We start from the raw sequence: 17,245 nt of genomic DNA, 5'->3' as shown, positions 1-17,245 counted from the left end.
CTTCCGTTTGTTGACATGGAGAGATTCGTGCCACTTGGCTAGTGTGCTTGCTAAATCGAGAGGGAAAGAGACCGTTCTAAATCCAAACAACGATTGTTCCCGACAAAGGACCCCTTGTCCAACATTCTGATGAAAGATCAGCAAAAGTAGGAAACATTTTATGATGCTATTTCATATATCTGTCGTACATGTGAACTAGTCGTCGGCGCCCAGCTTTTGGGTACTCTATCTATACCCAACGCTGTATGTCGTAATGAAGTTATTTTTAGAATTCTAACACGGCGATTTCATTAAGAACTAATGGATCTATCATTTCCTACACAACATGTATTTTTTAGTTATGTTTATGAATAGCTATTTGGTCAGAATATGTGTGTCAGAAAAAGTGTCAGAAAAATATCCGGACGCTGTGGGAAAAAGTAGCTACGATAGCACAATGTATAACCACTGATTTCAGCTCTAAATATGCACATTTTCGAACAAAACATAAGTGTATGTATAACCTGATGTTATAGGACTGTCATCTGATGAAGAATATCAAGGTTAGTCAAAAATGATATATCTTTTACTGGTTTGTTACGATCGCTAACCTTTGCTACTGGGAAATGGCTTGTGTTTCTGGCTATTGTGGTAAGCTAATATAACGCTATATTGTGTTTTCGCTGTAAAACACTTCATAAATCGGAAATATTGGCTGGAATCACAAGATGCCTGTCTTTCATTTGCTGTACACTATGTATTTTTCAGAAATGTTTTATGATGAGTAATTAGTTATTTGAAGTTGGTGTCTGTAATTATTCTGTCTGCTTTCGGTGCAATTTCTGATTGTAGCTGCAATGTAAACTATGATTTATACCTGAAATATGCAAATTTTTCGAACAAAACATAGATTTATTGTATAACATGTTATAAGACTGTCATCTGATGAAGTTGTTTCTTGGTTAGTTTGGTTGGTTCTTGGTTAGTTAGGTTGGCTTTGTGCATGCTACCTGTGCTGTGAAAAATGCCTGTCCTTTTTTGTATTTGGTGGTGAGCTAACATAAATATACGTGCTGTTTTCGCTGTAAAACATTTTAAAAATCGGACATGTTGGCTGGATTCACAAGATGTGTACCTTTCATTTGCTGTATTGGACTTGTTAATGTGTGAAAGTTAAATATTAAAAAAATATATATTTTGAATTTTGCGCCGTGCACTTGAGCTGGCTGTTGTCATATTGTGGGCGGCCTCGGGCTTGCAGCCAGAAGAAGTTTTAACATATTTACAGACAAATACTGTATATGACAACAGACTTGCCATCTTCATAAACATACACACAAATGTAGAATACAACAGGTGTAAACCTTACCGTGAAGCCCTTATTAGAGATAAGAAAATATTAACTAAACAAACAAAAGTAAAAATAAATAAGTAACACAATAAAATTACATAACATTATCAAGGCTATATACAGGGGGTACCGGTACCAAGTACCCCCTGTATATAATTTGTACATGTAGGTAGGGGTACAGTGACTATGCATAGATAATAAACAGCGAGTAGCAGCAGTGTAAAAACAAAGGGGGTGTCAATGTAAATAGTCCAGATGGCCTTTTGATTAATTGTTCCGCAGTGGCTTGGGGGTAGAATCTTTTAAGGAGCCTTTTGGACCTAGACTTGGTGCTCCGGTACCGCTTGCTGTGCAGTAGCAGAGAGAACAGTCTATGACCCTCTGTAGCGCTTATGGTCAGATGCCGAGCAGTTGCCGTACCAGGCGGAGATGCAACTGGTCAGCTCTCGATGGTGCAGCTGTAAAACTTTCTGAGGATATAGGGACCCATGCCAAATCTTTTCAGTCTCCTGAGGGGGAAAAGGGGTTGTCGTGCCCTCTTCACGACTGTCTTGGTGTGTTTGGACCATGACAGTTCGTTGGTGATTTGGACACCAAGGAACTTGAAGCTCTCGACCCACACTGCCATGTCTCTGACCTCCTCCCTATAGGCTGTCTCATCATTGTCGGTGATCAGGCTCAACACTGTTGTGTCGTCAGCAAACTTAATGATGGTGTTGGAGTCGTGCTTGGCCACACAGTTGTGGGTGAACAGGGAGTGCAGGAGGAGACTAAGCACGCACCCCTGAGGGGCCCCAGTGTTGAGGATCAGCATGACAGATGTGTTGTTGCCTACCCTTACCACCTGGGGGTCGGCACGTCAGAAAGTCCAGGATCCAGTTGCAGAGGGAGGTGTTTAGTCCTTGGGTCCTTAGCTTTGTGACGAGCTTTCTGGGCACTATGGTGTTGAATGCTGAGCTGTAGTCAATGAACAGCATTCTCACATAGGTGTTCCTTTTGTCCAGGTGGGAAAGGGCAGTGTGGAGTGAGATTGAGATTGCGCCATCTGTGGATCTGTTGGGGCGGTATGTGAGTTGGAGTAAATATACATTTTCACAAATATACATTTTCACAAAGTTTGCTGCTTCAGTGTCTTTAGATATTTTTGTCAGATGTTACTATGGAATACTGAAGTCTAATTACAAGCATTTCATAAGTGTCAAAGGCTTTTATTGACAATTACATGAAGTTGAATCAAAGAGTCAATATTTGCAGTGTTGACCCTTCTTTTTCAAGACCTCTGCAATCCGCCCTGGCATGCTGTCATTTAACTTTTGGGCCACATCCTGACTGATGGCAGCCCATTCTTGCATAATCAATGCTTGAAGTTTGTCAGAATTTGTGGGGTTTTGTTTGTCCACCCGATTCTTGAGAATTTACCAAAAGTTCTCAATGGGATTAAGGTCTGGGGAGTTTGACAATTAAAGGGGATTGGCATTTTAGTTAAATGTGTTTTACTGTCTCCCCCCCGAATGTTTCTTCCCACACCATTGGTCCTGTTTTGTTTTGGACCCAAAATATCGATGTTTTGTTCCCTGAGCCACTTAGTTATCACTTTTGCCTTATGGCAAGGTGCTCCATTATGTTGGAAAAGGCATTGTTCGTCACCAAACTGTTCCTGGATGGTTGGGAGAAGTTGCTCTCGGAGGATGTGTTGGTACCATTCTTTATTCATGGCTGTGTTCTTACGCAAAATTGTGAGTGAGCCCACTCCCTTGGCTGAGAAGCATCCCCACACATGAATGGTCTCAGGATGCTTTACTGTTGGCATGACACAGGACTGATGGTAGCGCTCACCTTGTCTTCTCCGGACAAGCTTTTTTCCGGATGCCCCAAACAATCGAAAAGGGGATTTATCAGAGAAAATGACTTTACCCCAGTCCTCAGCAGTCCAATCCCTGTACCTTTTGCAGAATATCAGTCTGTCCCTGATGTTTTTCCTGGAGAGAAGTGGCTTCTTTGCTGCCCTTCTTGACACCAGGCCATCCTCCAAAAGTCTTCGCCTCACTGTGCGTGCAGATGCACTCACAACTGCCTGCTGCCATTCCCGAGCAAGCTCTGTACTGGTGGTGCCCCGATCCCGCAGCTAGAATCAACTTTAGGAGACGGTCCTGGCGCTTGCTGGACTTTCTTGGGCGCCCTGAAGCCTTCTTCACAACAATTGAACTGCTCTCCTTGAAGTTCTTGATGATCCAATAAATGGTTGATTTAGGTGCAATCTTACTGGCATCCTTGCCTGTGAAGCCCTTTTGTGCAAAGCAATTATGATTCCAAGCACCACCCTCCTTTTGAAGCTTCCAGTCTGTTATTCGAACTCAATCAGCATGACAGAGTGATCTCCAGTCTTGTCCTCGTCAACACTCACACCTGTGTTAACGAGAGAGTCACTGACATGATGTCAGCTGGTCCTTTTGTGGCAGGGCTGAAATGCAGTGGAAATGTTTTTTGGAATTCAGTTAATTTGCATAGCAAAGAGGGACTTTCATCTGATCACTCTTCATAACATTCTGGAGTATATGCAAATTGTCATCATACAAACTGAGGCAGCAGACTTTGTGAAAATTAATATTTATAAAAATATATACATAAATAAGAGAGCACTTTATATTACCTGCTGAATTAGACTGTCTGAAATACCAAGTAGACAAAAGGATAATGTAGTATAGGCTATTCTAAAGCTTGAATGAAAGTCTGAAAAACTTGCTTTCCAAATTCGTTCTTTGGCCGTAGTGAGTTCCAGCCTTCATGAAAATAACAGAGAGGCCTGCACAGTGTATTTGGCCCATATTAACACCTTTACGGACAACATTTCAATCCACAAGGATCTTCTTCAGGTCAAATGGACTGAGTGCGTTCCAGCCTTGATCAGAACTTTTATCACGACACACCAAAGCTTTGTCTTTTTTCTACTTTAGGAGTCTTGAGTTAGTTGGGAGCATAAACAGTGAGTGGGCCTTTCTGTTCTTAGATTTGTATTTACATTTTTCAGGAAAAAGGCAGAAATTAGAAGGCCCAATTTGTGTGGGCATTGGTCATGCAAAAAGTCAAGATTTTTACCAGATACTGTAGTTGATAAACAACTCTCATATGAACACACTCTCTGGAGATATTTGCACAAGTCTAAATAAATGTATGCGTCCATAATTTGAAGGCACTGGGACAAACAAACGATGTCTCGTCAGGGGGTGGATCAGGGCAAACACACACGCCTGGGGGAATCTCATCACGCTGATACACACATACGGATACACACACATAAGAACACACATTGGTTTTCACACACACACACACACACACACACACACACACACACACACACACACACACACACACACACACACACACACACACACACACACACACACACACACACACACACACACACACACACACACACACACACACACACACACATTGACATGCATAAAGGCACAGGCACACATAAAGTCAGATCACCACCATGACGATCACATACCAAATCAAATCAAATTTTATTGGATGCATACACAGATTTACAGATGTTATCTTAGGTGGAGGGAAATGCTGATGTTTCTAGCTCCAACAGTGCAGTATTATCTAGCAATACAATAACAATACACATATAATCCCTAAAAAAGAAATGTAGAAATATCATAACGAACAATATCCAGAGTATAAATATATAGAGTACATATAAATATATACAGCATATCTCTCTCTCTCTCTCTCTCTCTCTCTCTCTCTCTCTCTCTCTCTCTCTCTCTCTCTCTCTCTCTCTCTCTCTCTCTCTCTCTCTCTCTCTCTCTCTCTCTCTCTCTCTCTCTCTCTCTCTCTCTCTCTCCTCTCTCTCCCTCTCTCTCTCTCTCTCTCTCTCTCTCTCTCTCTCTCTCTCTCTCTCTCTCTCTCTCTCTTCTCATATATATATATATGTGGTATATGGCCAGAATACCACGGCTAAGGGCTGTTCTTAGGCACAACGCACAGCCCTTAGCCGTGATATATTGGCCGTATATCACAAACCCCGAAGTGCCATATTGCTATTATTAACTGGTTACCGACATAATTAGAGCAGTAAAAATTGTTTTTTTGTCATATCCGTGGTATACGGTCTGATATATCACGTCTGTCAGCAAAATCCAGTCTCATCGTCAAAAGTGAAGAGGCGACTCCGGGATGCTGGCCTTCTTGGTCAGGTGTGCACTGGGGCCTCACACTCCTCTTTCTATTCTGGTTAGAGACAGAATAGGGAGTAGTACACAGCGTTGTACAAGATCTTCAGTTTCTTGGCAATTTCGCATGTAATAGCCTTCATTTCTCAGAACAAGAATAGACTGCCGAGTTTCAGGAGAAAGTTATTTATTTCTGGCCATTTTGAGCCTGTAATCGAACCCACAAATGTTGATGCTCCTTGAATAGAATACAGTATATAGATATTGAGTGGGTAAAACAGTATGTAAACATTATTAAAATGACCTGCGTTCAATGACTATGGACATAGGGCAGCAGTCTCTAAGGTACAGTAACTGGAAGTTTGCTAGTTTGAATCCCTGAGCTGTCAAGGTAAAAATCTGTCATTCTTCCCCTGAGCAAGGTAGAGTACAGGGTACAAGGTAGAGTACAGGGTGCAAGGTAGAGTACAGGGTGCAAGGTAGAGTACAGGGTGCAAGGTAGAGTACAGGGTGCAAGGTAGAGTACAGGGTGCTAGCTGGCTAGGGGCTGCAGGTAGCCTAGTGGTTAGAGTGTTGGGCCAGTAACTGAAAGGTTACTAATTCAAATCCCTGAGCTGACAAGGTAAAAATCTGTTGTTCTGAACATGGCAATTAAACCACTGTTCATAGGCCATCATTGTAAATAAGAATTTGTTCTTAACTGACTTGCCTAGTTTATAAAATAATTAACAGTGATAAGTTCAGGGCAGGGTACTATTTAACAGTCTGATGGCCTTGAGATAGAAGCTGTTCTTTAGTCTGTTTCCCCTACAGGTGTATAAACTTGTCTGCCACACCTCTCTGTACGTAACCAAGTTGTTATTGTGAAAGATCACTTGTTCTCAAAAACGTACCTGGGTAAATAAAAATACAATCCTGGTGAGATGAAATTAGAAGAAAATAAAAAGAAAGGGTGGATGAGATGGAGGTGGATGGGGAATTGGAGGTGGATGTGGAGATGGAGGTGGAGATGGAGGTAGAAATGAGGTTGAGATGAGGTGGAGATGGAGGTGGAGATGGAGGTGGAGGTAGAGATGAGGTAGAAATGGAGATGGAGATGAGGTGGAGATGGAGGTGGAGATGAGGTGGAGGTGGAGGTAGAGATGAGGTGGAAATGGAGGTGGAAATGGAGGTGGAGAGAGAGAGAGGTGGAGACGGAGGTGGAGATGGTGGAGATGGGTGGGGAGGTGGAGTTAGCGATAGAGGTGGAGATGGAGGTAGAGATGAGGTGGAAATGGAGGTGGATATGGAGGTGGAGATGGAGGTGGAGATGAGGTGGAGATGGAGATGGAGGTAGAGATAGAGATGGAGATGGAGATGGAGTTAGAGATAGAGATAGAGATAGAGATGGAGATGGAGATGGAGATGGAGTTAGAGATAGAGATAGAGATAGAGATAGAGATAGAGATAGAGATGGAGATAGAGATAGAGATAGAGATAGAGATGGAGATGGAGATGGAGATGGAGATAGAGATAGAGATAGAGGTGGAGATGGAGTTAGAGATAGAGGTGGAGATGGAGGTGGAGATGGAGATGGAGATGGAGTTAGAGATAGAGGTGGAGATGGAGTTAGAGATGAGGTGGAGATGGAGGTGGAGATGGAGCTGGAGATAGAGGTGGAGATAGAGGTGGAGATGGAGATGGAGATGGAGATGGAGATGAGGTGGAGATGGAGGTGGAGATGGAGGTGGATGTGGAGATGGAGTTAGAGATAGAGGTGGAGATGGAGGTGGAGATGGAGATGAGGTGGAGATGAGGTGGAGATGGAGGTGGATGTGGAGATGGAGTTAGAGATAGAGGTGGAGATGGAGGTGGAGATGGAGGTAGAGATAGAGGTGGAGATGGAGATGGAGATGAGGTGGAGATGGAGATGGAGATGGAGTTAGAGATAGAGGTGGAGATGGATGTGGAGATGGAGGTGGAGATAGAGGTGGAGATGGAGATGAGGTGGAGATGAGGTGGAGATGGAGGTGGATGTGGAGATGGAGTTAGAGATAGAGGTGGAGATGGAGGTGGAGATGGAGCTGGAGATAGAGGTGGAGATAGAGGTGGAGATAGAGGTGGAGATAGAGGTGGAGATGAGGTGGAGATGGAGGTGGAGATGGAGATGGAGTTAGAGATAGAGGTGGAGATGGAGATGGAGATGGAGGTGGAGGTGGAGATGGAGATGGAGATGGAGGTGGAGGTGGAGATGGAGATGGAGTTAGAGATAGAGGTGGAGATGGAGATGGAGTTAGAGATAGAGGTGGAGATGGAGATGGAGGTGGAGGTGGAGATGGAGTTAGAGATAGAGGTGGAGATGGAGGTGGAGATGGAGATAGAGGTGGAGATGGAGATGGAGATGGAGATAGAGGTGGAGATGGAGATGGAGTTAGAGATAGAGGTGGAGATGGAGATGGAGTTAGAGATAGAGGTGGAGATGGAGATGGAGGTGGAGGTGGAGATGGAGTTAGAGATAGAGATGGAGATGGAGATGGAGATGGAGATAGAGGTGGAGATGGAGATGGAGTTAGAGATAGAGGTGGAGATGGAGATGGAGATGGAGGTGGAGATGGAGATGGAGTTAGAGATAGAGGTGGAGATGGAGATGGAGATGGAGGTGGAGGTGGAGGTGGAGATGGAGGTGGAGATGGAGATGGAGGTGTGAGAAAGAGTGAACATGAAAGTGTGAGTGGATGTCACCCTGCGAAGCTCAGAGTTTCAGCCCCTGTTATTGACCCCTAATGAGGGATATCACCTCCCGCCACTGGCCCATACTAATGAGCTAATGAGCGGGGGGGGGGCGCACCTCTGCCCTCACCTACTCCATTAATCAGACTGGAGAAACAGTCAGCAGCCATCACACAACCTCCCCCATCTGGTGGTGCTAATGGAATGACCGAGGGATGGAAGGTGCTTTTAATTAAAGAGCTCTATCATGGTGGTTAGTATGGAGAGGAGAGAAGAGAAGAGAAGAGAAGAGAAGAGGAGAGGAGAGGAGAGGAGAGGAGAGGAGAGGAGAGGAGAGGAGAGGAGAGGAGAGGAGAAAAGAGAATAGGAGAGGAGAGCAGAGAAAAGAAGAGGAGAGAAGCAAAGAAAAGGAGAGGAGAAGAGAGAAAAGAAAAGGAGAGGAGAAGTGAGGAAAGGAGAGATCTCTGCTTAGTCCCAAAGTACCATTTAAGTGGTCCCAGAACTGTAACTATGCTTTTGAGTCCGCCAAAGCGCTACTTTGTAGTGCCCCACTGCTTGCCGCCCCCAACTTTGACAAGCCTTTTAAGTTGGAGGTAGACGCTAGTATAGTGGGGGTGGGTGCGGTTCTCTTGCAGGTAAATGAAGAGGGGATAGATCGGCCCGTCAGTTTCATCTCCCGTAAGTTCAACTCGTGTCAGTCAAGGTACTCCCCCGTTGAACAAGAGACGCTGGCTTTATTGCTAGCCTTACAGTTTTTTGAGGTATATGTGGGCTCCAGTGCCTTGCCTGTACTGGTCTTCACGGACCATAATCCTTTGGTGTTTTTGAAGCAAATGTACAATCAGAACCGCCGCCTTATGCGGTGGGATCTGATTGTACAAGGAAACAATATACAGATTAACTATGTGAAGGGTTCGGTGAATGTGGTTGCCGACGCTCTATCACGGTTTAGTAACTGGGGATGCGTGTTGGGTTTTGTTATTGCAAACTGGAAGTTTGCAGGTTTTGGAGTGGGCGTGCTACTTTCCCCAGTTTCTGTGTTATGGGTTTGAATGTGTTTGAATGTGTGTATTTCAGGAAATGGCTTCCTGAAGTCCAAAGCAGCTGATTGGTCAGCCCCATTGCAGAATGGCGCTTTGACCCCACCCTTTCGTCAGGAGATACAGCTGTCTGCAATTACCAACTCCTTCTGCAGCTTGAAAATCCAGTGTTCCTTTGAGTAGAGAGAGCTTCTTGGATGTCCTGTGTTGGTTGTTGCTCAGTTTTGTTGGAAGTAGTTTGTAGCCGCTACTTCTGAGGTATGTGTGTGCCAATAGGACTCAGTGTTTTTGATTATTGAAATTGTTCACATCTACCCGTAGTATGTACTCTGTCTATGCACACTAGGTAAGACCTGGGTGGACCACCCCCTGTAGTTTGGTTAGCGCGCCAGGTGGCGTTAAGGTGAGGTAAGTAGTGGGTAGGCAGGTAAGATAGGAGAGAGGACTCTTTTACTTTCTTTGCTTTGGTTCCGTCCAGCCCCTTTTCCCCACATTACCTTGTTAAGGAAATAAATTCCCTGTAAACGGTAATATTCTCTGCCTCTGTCATCCTTACCTGCACCTACAATCACATACCGCTTTCACTCCACGAGGAGTTGAGTGTAGCAGGGTGTTGCGTTCCCTCCTCCAAGAGGCGTAACAGGTGTATATATATATATATATAGTGAAGCTGAAAAAAGATAAGTGAAAAGTAAGCCTCCCTCATTTACGATGGTGTGTGTTCTGAGTGTGTCAGGCTGACCTATAATCTCAGAGTGACCCTGGAGAGAGGGGTCAGGGTTCAGCTGGTTATCTATAGCTGCCCACGATAGGTTGGGATTGTGGCAGGCATTTATATAGGCAGTCAGAGTGAAGGACAGTGGCACCAAGCGAGAGAGAGAAAAAGGGGGGCAGAAATAGATTTTTTTGTGTAGGTGTGTGTGTGGTTTGAAATATATTGTTTTCATGTAAGAGGGTGTGTGTGTTTGTGTGTGTGTGGGTGAGTGAGTGCGGGTGGGTGTGTGGGAGAGGGAATGAAAGCGACAGATAGAAGATGGAGAAATAAAGAGAGAGGTCGATTGTCTCTTTCTCACGATTGACATGATTTCATCAAAACGGTCTGTAACATTCATCCAGTTCATTATCCTCCTGCAGTAGTCTCCACCGACGGAGCTGAAAAACCCTCTAACTGGTGTTCACAAAATCATATTACAAATTCTAATCACAATAGTTTCTGATGCACCTCAGGAACACCATCCTCAGAGTATCAGAGCAGCCTCACACTTCCAGAGAGAGAGATTTGGTAAAGGAGTGGGTCGGGAGGCAGGATGTGTGTGTGTGTGTGTGTGTGTGTGTGTGTGTGTGTGTGTGTGTGTGTGTGTGTGTGTGTGTGTGTACGTGCGTATGTGCGTGCGTCTATGTGTGTATATGTGTGTGTGAGTGTTGGGGTGCCGAATCCCAAACCAGAGTGTGAATAATCTGGGCTGTGTATGTGCCCCAGCTTCCCCTGCTCCCTTGGCTAACCGCTCTGGCGGCCACTTGAATTAGCAGCCAAGGATTATGGGAGAGAGGTTCATTAATCTGAGGGACAAACAACGGCCAGTGTGAATATTTGCACCCAGAAATTGAAAAGATTAAGTCCTATTTGACAATGACTGGCAGGCTCACCGCGCAGACAGAGGCTACTGTTCAATATTCATATCCTGGCTGTGTGAGGGTGTTTGTGATTGTGTGGAGTGTTTGTGTGTGGTGTGCGTGTGTGTGTGTGTGTGGGGGGGAGGGGGGGGGGGGCTGGCATCACATATGTCAGTGTGGGGGGGGGGGGGGGGTGCAGTGACTTCTAATATCGCTCTCTCTTTTTCTGTCTCTCTCACTTACTCTCTACCTCTCTCTCCCTCTCCATCAAAATGTGGATAATGGATCATTTTCAAATCAAGTCAAATTGTATTAGTCACATGCACCGAATACAACAGGTGTAGACGTTACAGTGAAATGCTTACTTACAAGCCCTTAACCAACAATGCCGTTTTAAGAAAATATTTACTAAATAAACTAAAGTAAAATAAATAAAATTTGTAAAAATTACACACAAATAAACCAATTAATTGAATGAGGCTATATACAGGGGGTACCGGTACCGAGTCAATGTGTGGGGATACAGGTCAGTCGAGGTAATTTTACAAGTAGGTAGGGGTAAAGTGACTATGCATAGATAATAAACTGCGAGTAGCAGCAGTGGGGGGAAAAAAGAGGGGAGGGGGTTGTCAATGCAAATAGTCCAGGTGGCAATTTGATTTTATTGTTCAGCAATCTTATGGCTTGGGGATAGAAGCTGTTATGGAGCCTTTTGGACCTAGACTTGGCGCTCCGGTACCGCTTACCGTGCAGTAGGAGAGAGAACAGTCTATGACTTGGGTGACTGGAGTCTTTGACAATTTTTTGGGCCTTCCTCCGCTTGGTATATAGGTCCTTGATGGCAGGAAGCTTGGCCCAAGTGATGTACTGGGCCGTACGCACTACCCTCTGTAGCGCCTTACGGTCGGATGCCAAGCAGTTGCCAAATCATGCAATGATGCAACCTGTCAGGATGCTCTCGATGGTGCAAATGCAGAATTTTTGAGGATCTGAGGACCCATGCCAAATCTTTTCAGTCTCCTGAGGGGGAAAGGCATTGTTGTGCCCTCTTCACGACTTTCTTGGTGTGTTTGTACCATGATAGTTTGCTGGTGACGTGGACACCAAGGAACTTGCAACAGTCGACCCGCTCCACCACAGCCCCATCTATGCGAATAGGGACGTGTTTGGCCCTCCTTTTCCTGTAGTCCACGATAATCTTCTTGTCTTGATCACGTTGAGGAAGAGGTTGTTGTCCTGGCACCACATTGCCAGGTCTCTGACCACCTCTCTATAGGCTGTCTCATCGTTATCGGTGATCAGGACTACCACCGTTGTGTTATCAGCAAACATAATGATGGTGTTGGAGTCGTGCCTGGTCACGCAGTCATGGATGAACAGGGAGTACAGGAGGGGACTAAGCACGCACCCCTGAGGGGCCCCGTGTTGAGAATCAGCATGACAGATGTGTTGTTGCCTACCTTTACCACCTGGGGGCGGCCCGTCAGAAAGTCCAGGATACAGTTGCAAGAGGGAGGTGTTTAGTCCCAGGGTCCTCAGCTTTGTGATGAGCTTTGTGGGCACTATGGTGTTGAACGCTGAGCTGTAGTCAATGAACAGCATTCTCACATAGGTGTTGCTTTTGTCCACGTGGTAAAGGGCAGTGTGGAGTGCGATTGAGATTGCGTCATCTGTTGATCTGTTGGGGCAGTATGCGAATTGGATTGGGTCTAGGGTTTCTGGGATGATGGTGTTAATGTGAGCCATGACCAGCCTTTCAAAGCATTTCATGGCTACCGACGTGAGTGCTACGGGTCAGTAATCATTTAAGCAGCTTACCTTCGCTTTTTTGGGCACAGGGACTAGGTTGGTCTGCTTGAAACATGTAGGTATTACAGACTCGGTCAGGAAGAGGTTGAAAATGTCAGTGAATACACTCACATGCTTGAGTACACATCCTGGTAATTCATCTGTCCCTGCGGCCTTGTGAATGTTGACCTGTTTAAAGGTCTTGCTACGGAGAGCGTGATCACACAGTCGTCCGGAACAGCTGGTGCTCTCATGCATGCTTCAGTGTTGCTTGCCTCAATGCGGGCATAAAAGGCATTTAGCCCATCTGGTAGGCTTGTGTCACTGGGCAGCTCGCGGCTGGGTTTCCCTTTGTAGTCCATTATAGTTTTCAAGCCCTGCGGCAGAGCCGGTGTAGCGTCAGAGCCGGTGTAGTAGGATTTAATCTTAGTCCTATATTGACGCTTTGCCTTTTTGATGGTTCATCTAAGGGCATAGAGGGACTTCTTATAAGCGTCCGGATTAGTGTCCCGCTCCTTGAAAGCGGCAGCTCTAGCCTTTAGCTCAGTGCGGGTGTTGCCTATAATCAATGGTTTCTGGTTGGGATATGTACGTACGATCACTGTGGGGATGACGTTGTCGATGCGCTTATTGATGAAGCGGGTGACTGAGGTGGTATACTCCTCATTGCCATTGGATCAATCCCAGAACATATTCCAGTCTGTGCTAGCAAAATCAATCAATTAATCAAATTTATTTATAAAGCCCTTCTTACATCAGCTGATGTCACAAAGTGATGTACAGATACCCAGCCTAAAACCCCAAACAGCAAGCAATGCAGGTGTAGAAGCATGGTGCCTAGGAAAAACTCCCTAGGAAGAAACCTAGAGATGAACCAGGCTATAAGGGGTGGCCAGTTCTCTTCTGGCTGTGTCGGGTTGAGATTATAACAGAACATGGCCAAGATGTTCAAATGTTCATAGATGACCAGCAGGGTCAAATAATAATAACCACAGTGGTTGTAGAGGGAGCAACAGGTCAGCACCTCAGGAGGAAATGTCAATTGGCTTTTCATAGCCCATCATTCAGAGTTTCTCTAAAGCTCCTGCTGTCTCTAGAGAGTTGAAAACAGCAGGTCTGGTACAAGGTAGCTTATCTGGTGAACAGGTCAGGGTTCCATAGCCACAGGCAGAACAGTTGAAACTGGAGCAGCAGCACGGCCAGGAGGACTGGGAAGTCATCAGGCCAGGTAGTCCTGGGGCATGGTCCTAGGGCTCAGGTCCTCCGAGAGAGAGAGAAAAAAAGAGAGCGAGAGAGAATTTGAGAGAGACATGGTGGCCCCGTCCGACAATACCCCCGGACAGGGCCAAACAGGCAGGATATAACCCCACCCACTTTGCCAAAGCACAGCCCCCACACCACTAGAGGGATATCTTGACCACCAACTTACTATCCTGAGACAAGGCCGAGTATAGCCCACAAAGATCTCCCCCATGGCACAACCCAAGGGGGGGGCGCCAACATGGACAGGAACATCATGTCAGTGACTCAACCCACTCAAGTGACGCACCCCACCTAGGGACGGCATGGAAAAGCACCAGTAAGCCAGTGACTCAGCCCCTGTAATAGGGTTTGAGGCAGAGAATCCCAGTGGAGAGAGGGGAACCGGCCAGGCAGAGACAGCAAGGGCGGTTCGTTGCTCCAGTGCCTTTCCGTTCACCTTCACACTCCTGGGCCAGACTACACTCAGTCATAGGACCTACTGAAGAGATGAGTCTTCAATAAAGACTTAAAGGTCGAGACCGAGTCTGTGTCTCTCACATGGGTAGGCAGACCATTCCATAAAAATGGAGCTCTATATGAGAAAGCCCTACCTCCGGCTGTTTGCTTTGACAGTAAGGAGGCCTGCGTCTTGTGACCATAGCGTAGCCTACGGCTATGGAAACCTGACCTGTTCACCGGACGTGCTACCTTGTCCCAGACCTGCTCTTTTCAACTACGACCATAGCGTACGTAGCAAAACAGTCCTGTAGTGTAGCATCCGCGTCATCTGACCACTTCCGTATTGAGCGAGTCACTGGTACTTCCTGCTTTAGTCTTTTCTAGTAAGCATGAATCAGGAGGATAGAATTATGGTCAGATTTGCCAAATGGAGGGCGGGGGAGAGCTTTGTACAGATCTCTGGGTGGAGTTAAGGTTGTCGAGAGTTTTTATCCTCTGGTTGCACATGTGACATGCTGATAGAAATTAGGTAAAATTTAAGTTTGCCTGCCTTAAAGTCCCCATCCGCTAGGAGCACCGCTTGTGGATGAGCATTTTCTTGTTTGCTTATGGCCTTGTACAGCTCATTGAGTGCGGCCTAGGTGCCTGCATTGGTTTATGGTGGTAAATAGACTGCTACAAAAAATATAGATAATGTGGTCTACACCTTATCATGAGAACAGAGCTCATCCAGTTTATTCTCCAGTGATTGCACTTTGGCCAATAGAACGGATGGTAGAGGCGGGTTACCCACTCGCCGACAAATTCTCACATGGCACCCTGATCTGCTCCCCCTCTATTTTCTTATTTACTTTATGTGAATGACAAGAATTTGGGCCTTGTCCGGGAGCAGCATTATATTCGTTGCGTCAGACTAATTAAAGAAAAAGTATTTGTCCATTTCGAGGTGAGTAATCGTTCTTCTGATATCCAGAATCTCTTTTCAGTCATAGTAGACGGTAGCATCAACAATGTGAAAAAACAAACCAAATAGCACAATTGGTTAGGAGCCCATAAAACAGCAACCATCCCCTCCGGCGCCATTCTTCAATCAAGAACGCTATGGGTGATTGGCCAACTGAAAGGACTGAAGCAATTTGGCCTTCTGTTAAAAAGAGAAAACACACCATTTCTTTTACCAACTTCCCCACAAACATCACACAGCACACTTCACACATCCCACAACACACATCCTCCAACACATATCCCACAGCAGTCCAAATTCTGTTACTTTGAGTTCACATCACAGCCGAGTGGAGTAGGGAAAGGCTTCTGGTGTGGGCTCGCACGCACACACACAGCACATCAGAGTATAGTGAGCGAGGGGGCTGCTGTGATGTCCCGTGGTTGTGTCTCTCCTGTCAGCCTTGCAGGAGATTCATTTTCTCTCTCGCTCTCTCTCTCTCGCTCTCTCTCTCTCTCTCTCTCTCTCTCTCTCTCTCTCTCTCTCTCTCTCTCTCTCTCTCTCTCTCTCTCTCTCTCTCTCTCTCTCTCTCTCTCTCTGGAGGTTTGCCTCGCCAGATCTGACAAAGCTATTTACCCACCTTGGATCCGTCCTCCCTTCTCGCCGTGGCGGACACCATTGCTAATGTTTTCCCTTCTGCAGGAGATCAATATGTTTGGAAGCAGACAAACAACCCTCCTTCGCCATCCAGACACTACCCGTTTAGTAGAATGCTGCTGGGAGACCTGACAGCAGATGTACACAGCAGAATCAACAACTAGCGTCAGCTAGCCATTCACCAGAGTCAACACTACACACTGTACCAGAATCAACAGTACAAATACAGGGCCGAGGAAGAATTAAAACAACACCAGAATCAACAGCTAGTGCTGCCACCACAGTCAACACAATACCAGAATCAACAGCTAGCAGCTAGCGCTGACGCCACAGTTAACACAATACCAGAATCAACAGCTAGCAGCTAGCGCTGACGCCACAGTTAACACAATACCAGAATCAACAGCTAGCGCTGACGCCACAGTTAACACAATACCAGAATCAACAGCTAGCAGCTAGCGCTGACGCCACAGTTAACACAATACCAGAATCAACAGCTAGCAGCTAGCGCTGACGCCACAGTTAACACAATACCAGAATCAACAGCTAGCGCTGACGCCACAGTTAACACAATACCAGAATCAACAGCTAGCAGCTAGTGCTGCCACCACAGTCAACACAATACCAGAATCAACAGCTAGCAGCTAGTGCTGCCACCACAGTCACACAATACCAGAATCAACAGCTAGCAGCTAGTGCTGCCACCACAGTCAACACAATACCAGAATCAACAGCTAGCAGCTAGCGCTGCCCCTACAGTCAACACAATACCAGAATCAACAGCTAGTGCTGCCACCACAGTCAACACAATACCAGAATCAACAGCTAGCAGCTAGCGCTGCCCCTACAGTCAACACAATACCAGAATCAACAGCTAGTGCTGCCCCTACAGTCAACACAATACCAGAATAACAGCTAGCAGAATCAACACAATGGCCAAGATCTATAGGCAAGGCAAGAATCTGGTGCTAATAATCATCCTACACAACAACATCAACAGTACAGCTTGTGAACTGTATTCAGGGCCAAGGAATCAACACACAAACAGAATGATTAGCATTACAGCTTACTCTGAGAAAACAAGGTGCTATATAGAACCTAAAAGGGATCTTCTGTTGTCCCCATTTCCAAAGAGGGTTCTACCTAGAAACAAAAAGGGGTCTCCCTGGAACCAAAAAGGGTTATCCTATGTGGACAGCAGAAGAACCCTTTTGGAAGCCTTTTTTCTAAGAGTGTATATAGAACAGGCCACAACCAACACTAGCCAGTATCTACG

This window comes from Salvelinus fontinalis, chromosome 2, assembly GCF_029448725.1.
Source record: "Salvelinus fontinalis isolate EN_2023a chromosome 2, ASM2944872v1, whole genome shotgun sequence".
Taxonomy (NCBI): Eukaryota; Metazoa; Chordata; class Actinopteri; order Salmoniformes; family Salmonidae; genus Salvelinus; species Salvelinus fontinalis.
The sequence above is the reverse complement of the archived record's forward strand: the minus strand, read 5'-3'. Positions refer to the sequence as shown.